Here is a 6,463-nt window from a genome sequence, read left to right as displayed (position 1 = left end):
GGGAAAGGCGTGGTCACTGGTGGAGGTGTCATCGGTCTTCAGAGGTGGAGCATTTGGGAGGCAATTGCATGGCAAGGTCTGGATCTCATCAATGAATTACTCATAAGTGAATGGGTCATTTAGGGTTGGTGGGATGTGGAAGAGATGGACTCTGATGGGGGAAGTTGGTCACTCTGAACATGCCCTGGAAGGAAGTTGTCCCTGGCCCCATCCTTCTGTCTCTCCCTCTCTCTGTCCCTCCCTCTCTCTTCCTGCTTCCTGACTATCAGAAGATGAAAGTCTTCTCTCATTGCACACCCCTGCTTCTGCCTGATCTTTTGCTTCATCTCAGACCCAAAGTAATGGAGCCAGCAGGTCACAGCCAAAACCTCTGAACTGTGGACCAAAATACATATTTCTTCTCTTTAAGTTGATTTTTGTCAGGTATTTTGTTACAGAGACAGAAGGCCAACAAACACAGACTGCTAGCTTCTAGAACTGAGAAGTAAGTTTGTTTTGCTTATAAGCCACCCAGTTTATGATATTTTGCTACAACATAAAACAGGTTAAGACACTGTGTGTGCATATATATGTTTTCTACTTTGATCTGTTCTGGCCTCATCAATCAGTGAAGCCTGAAAGAAGCAGTACACTCACATATCTTCATTAATTTTTCTCACTAAGCAGAGACCTGCTGCCTGCCTGCCATACAGGTGTTTTATCTGTGTTAAGTGGTAAAATACTAGGAAACTAAAGGCTAGAATTAATTACTCAGAAAATACTGAAATCTATTAAAATAATCCTGTAATTCTCAAAATTACTTTGCAGTGAAAATCAAGCCAGCCTTCTGTTTTCCAAAGCATCAGTTCTAGCCTTTGCTTTATCAAGTGTTTTTGTTATTGATACACAGGTCTCTATGTTGCCTTTCCAGATTCTTTGATGTCACCTGAAACATCATAGCTTTCCACTTTCAAATGACTATAAATTCATAATAACAGCATACTTTAAAAACACAAATAGGGCCAGGGATATGCCTCAGCAGTGCAGCACCTGCCTAGCAAATCCAAGATCTTGAGTTTGATACTTGATATCAAAACAACAACAACAAAATCCAGTATTTGATTTGTATGAGTTGTATTTACTCAGTAACAAACATGTTTGGTGCATGTGGTATGTGCCAGGCATGAAATGCATCTACACTGAGAACCCAATAGCTTAAAAATAAAAATATATTAGGCTTATAATGACCATTTCTTAGGAGGTTTGACATCTTTGCACTTTATACAATTCTGTATAAAGGATACAGAAATTTTAGGAAATCAGTTGCTTTAGCTTTATTTTGTTTCATTTTGTTTTTGAGACAGGGTATTCCTGTGTAGTTCAAGCTCGTTTTGAGCTCAATTGCTACCCTGGGCTGGCCTCAGAGTTGAAGCGATCCACCAACCTCAGCCTCCAGAGTGCTGTGAGTGTGGGCACGCACCACCAGGCCTGACCAGTTTTTAGGAAATTTAGGATGAGGTGCCCACTCCACATGTCTGAGGGAGACCGTAGGAAGGTGGTTCCTTTCACAGGAGGGCTTGCAGATCCGGTGACATGGCTGCCACCTGAGGCACAGAACAACTCTGCCCCAGCTCTAAAGTCTTCAAATAGTTTTTCATAATTTTTTGAGTTTTACTAAGCATTGTGTACTTAACAGGAAAATAGAATATCAATAAAATAAAATATTAAATTTTAAATATATACTGAGCTCAGAACAAATGTCAACTGTTTCAATATCAACTGTTTACCTACTTATGCAATAGAAAGAATAACAGAAATAAATTCCTATGAGAACTACAGTGAAGATACAAATAAAACTCTACCACAGAAATAGCCTTTGCTTGAATTACCACCCCCAAGGCAGTCTTCACACATGAAAACAGCATGCTCTCTGCTTGACATCTTGCTCTTCTCAATGTTTTCTTATCATGTCTTGTCGTGTTGAAGATATTTGTTAATCATTCCACCTTCCAGATTTCTCATGTCCAGGCTAAATGGCCTGATTTCTTATTTATTAACTTAATATTGATTCTATTTCTTGTCAACAAGACAAACAGAAATTTAAGATTCTTATTTTTATTTATTTTATTTTTTTACTGTTTAAGGAATTTTTATTAAAGTAAGAATGCCCAGTTACCAGTTCTGTTACTTAGAACAGAACTGACATCCTGAGCTATTCTACAGTAAACAATAACAAAATTTAAAAAAGGAATGCTTTAAATTTTTGTGCATTGAGATTTTTAAACAAAAACTGTTAGCCATACTGGGCTGCAGTAACCCACAGCTATACATTGGCCGAGCCGACTCTGCTGGCCCCACCTACTGGCAGACATCTGAAAAATGCCTACAAATCAAAATACTCATTAAGGCACAGAGATAAGACTGCTTTGTATTTTGTCATAGCTGTTGCTATGTAAGATAAATGTAACATTGCAGTAATACTTATAGTAGTAGAGGAATATCTTGAGTCTATCTAAATAACATTAATGAGAATTAAACTGTGGAGCCTACTCAATAAAATACTACCACTATTAAAAATGCTTGTGGGCTGGGGAGATGGCTCAGTGGAATAAGTCTTCTCTGGCAAGTGCAAGGGCCTGAGTTCAATCCCTGGTTCTGCAAAAAAAAAAAAAAAAAAAAAAAAATGCTTGAAACTATATGACACAGGTTTGTAATTCCAGCTACTAGGAAGGTCAAGGCAGAAGAATCACCAATTCAAGCCCTGTCTGGGCAACCTAGTGCCTTAGAGACCTTATCTCACCCTAAAATATGTAAAATAAAAAAACCTGGGGTTGGAGTTCAGGGCAATGGCCAGATTCAATCCTTGGTAACACACACACACACACACACACACACACACCCCAAAAACCTCACTCTCACAGAAAATTTATGCCTACATATCTTAAAATAGCCTAAAAGCAGGGGATGCAGCTCAACAGGACAGAGCCCGACTGGCAAGTGCAAGGCCCTGAGTGTTCGATTCCTAATACGAAAACTATAGATAAATATAAATGCAAAAATGCTATTGTTAGTAATTTTAAGATAATGAAGTAATAATTTTCAATTTCCTAGCATGATTTCAATTTCCTAGTGTTTCTTTCTGAGCTTTTATATACAAACAGACATGCTTGGATATGCACATACCTCCTTCTCCCCCAAATTATTTATTTCATGTTCAGTTTCTACAAAATAGAGAAATGCATTCTGGTGGAACCAACGGTGTTAGAGTGTTAGAGGTGACTCCCCAGGACGTGCGGCTGCTTGGCTGAAATGGCGTGGCATATCTAGCTGTAGAGAACCCTGCCTGGTCCTCATCTCAGTCCAGGAAGTCTGTCTATATTTGTAATCCCATGAATAGTTATTGGAATTCTAGTGAGTTAATTCTAATCTACCACTTCCAATGCAACCCATGGCAAGAATAAAGATAGCTAACCAAACAAAGACCTCAACCCAAGGCTGAGCTCAGGTTTTATTCAAAGGAGTGGCTTGAAGAAGAATGACTGTGAGAACGGCAGGAAGTAGGTGAGTGCTGTGAGCTGGGCCAGGCAGGAGGCCTGCATTCACCTCTGCAGTGTGCAGAGAGAAGGATCTGCAGAAAGAGTGATCTGCATGATACAATTGAGATAACATCTGATGTTTTGGTGTTGGTGCTCAACTCTGGTGTGTGATCTTTCAATCCCCAGGAAGTCATAGCCTCTATCTTAAGGTGTTGGGAGTGGCTAAAGCTGGAAATTGGTCATATGTGTGAGGGTAGGACAAGGCCACAGTGTCTAAAGCAGTCAAGCTGCCTCAGTCTTGAGAAAAGCATCCTGCCTGGACAATTTTAATCATTAGTCACTAGGTAACCCCGATGTCTCATGATACTGACTCTGCAAAGGTATAAATACATGCCCCTACTGTTGTTGTTCTGGTCCTTTGCATCAGGCGAACAGGCCTCCTCCTGAACCCAGCTCTTGCCTCTTGTCTATGTTTCTTCCTCTTTCCCACCAATGTTTTTCCCTGGGTACACTGAGAGACCAATGAGTCCTTACACATAAGACCTTACAAGGGCTAGGGAGAAAGCATATAAGCACCTTCCTTGCAAGCACAAGGTCCTGAGTTCAAGCCCCAGTACAAAACAACAACAACAGCAACAACAACAAAAAAACACGTAAGACCTTACAGATGTGGTACAAGATACTCAATACTTCTAAAAATACACCTATTATAACAGTCTTAAAGTTTTCAGCAGAAGCATTTAAGGTTCCTGCAGCAACAAGTGCTATTGTTACCAGCGGTGGAATAGACATAAATTCAGCATAGACTGCTGGGAATGTCTTGCTGAAGCAGGATTCAGAACTGTAAAACATCCCTAGAGACAGTGTTGGAAGTTGTTAGTACCTGCTACTTGGAACATATAATTCCTTTTAGGATATATATTGCTATTTTGTGTTGTAAAAGTGAAAGCAGGCATTTAACATACAATGACAACACCGAGTCAACAGGACAATGCCGAGGATTTATCCTTCGCTGCTTCTTGTTCCTGTGCTTGGTGTGAAGAGGGCATGGTTATAGCGTGGACACAAAGGCAGCCAGAGGCTGACCGCTACTTCACAGCAGGGAATTCCTCTGTGGTGAATAGACTGTCCACCTGTGATTACAATGACTCTAAGAACTTTTTTTTTTTTTTTTTGTGGTACCAGGGATTGAACTCAGGACCCTGTGCTTGCCAGGCAAGCACTTATTCTACTGCGCTATCTCCCCAGGCCCTGCCTGAAAACATTTTGAAAATTAAAATGTCCTAATGTTACATAATTATATTTTAGTTAAAAATGTAAAAAATCATGGGTCATAAATGGTAGTTTTCTTGATAGTATATGACTTGTGGGCTCATAAAGAGTTTGAATCTTAAATATATGTCTTATAATAAAAGTACTAGGTATAACAATGAATAGGTAACTATCTTTTTATCATTTCTTTTTTCTTTTTTTTTTAACTTTAGGGAAAGGTCTACAGGGTGTTCAGGGTGTCACTACTAGATCAGACTTGTAGTGATCCACTTATTTCAAGAGCTGGGATTACAGTTGTGAGCCACCATGCCCAGCCTCACTTGCCATCTCAGCACACCCCAGGGGCGGGGTGGGCATGGCAGGCCGGGGATGAAACCCCGGCTCCTGTACCTACTTGTGGGCATGTTAATCCACTGAGCTATTTGACTGGCCCTAAATTTATTTATTTATTTATTTATTTATTTATTTATTTATTTATTGGTGGTACCAGGGATCAAACTCAGGGCCTTGTGCTTGCTATTTCACTGAGCTACCTCCCCAGCCCTCTTTTTATCATTTCTGTTTTTTAACTTTTTAAATTTTATAGGTCATACAAGTTTGAATTCAATATCAATAAAACTCTAAGACTTGAATTCTTTGATCCAACCATTATGTGCATAAATTAATCTTCCAAACTGTATAGTCTAACTAACATCTTGCAGAATGCAATAATACAGGGCCAGACAGATAGATCAGTGGACCAAGTGCCTGCTTAGACCAGCACAGGGACTAGAGTTCAATCCCTGCCACCACATGCTGCCCCGGCTCCACCTCCGGGCACCGTGAGCTGGCCACTGAGACCAGGCATAGTGGCACATGTCTGTAATCCCAGTGCTAGGGAGGCTGAAAATAGGAGGATCTCTATGAGTCTGAGATGCATAGTGAGACCCTGTACCAAACACATAAAATTTAAATTAAAAAAACAGAATAGATAATATAGTAGAAATATTCTTTATTGATATATATTCATTTCTTTTAATGCAACTTTTAAGACAGAAATCCTCAAGGGACTATTGTCTTTTTTTTTTTTTTTTTAATTATTTGTTTATTTATTTATTTATTTATTTTTCTGTGTGTGTGTGGCCAGCTCAGCCCACCAGGGGGCAGGGCTGGCTGGCATGTGGTGCTGGGGGATTGAACCGCGGTCCCCGTGCTTTGCTAAGCTTGTTCTAAGTAGGTGCTTTAGACCACTGAGCCATCTCACCAGCCCGGGACTATTGTCTTTTGAAGAATAATATCTTGGAATAGCGTTCTGAAGGAGAACACTGTATTGTTGCAGAGAAGGCTGAAAGCCCACCACAAAACTTAAAGAAATACTGATTAGAAATGCTGCTGAGTTACACTGGTCCAGGAATGAATGAGGCCTTGCTCCCATTAGTCACCGCACTGGTAGGAGACAAATGAGAAGATGGAAAAGCCCAGTGTTGCAGGTCTAGCAAGGATGAATAAGTAGCAAGGACAACAGCAGAGAGAGGACCAGGACCAGGACAGGGTCGCTGTGTGTTACAAAGAAACGCCAACTGGTTCCCTGGGCCTGGGGCAGGCATGTGGGAAAGCTGAAAGGAAAAATAAGCCACCCTACATGGTCTTTGAAAGCAAAGTGTAAGCCTGTCAATAGACTTCAAGTGCCCTGATGG

The sequence above is a fragment of the Octodon degus genome, unplaced genomic scaffold (assembly GCF_000260255.1).
Source record: "Octodon degus isolate 3935 unplaced genomic scaffold, OctDeg1.0 scaffold00022, whole genome shotgun sequence".
NCBI lineage: Eukaryota > Metazoa > Chordata > Mammalia > Rodentia > Octodontidae > Octodon > Octodon degus.
Note: the sequence above shows the minus strand (reverse complement) of the source record.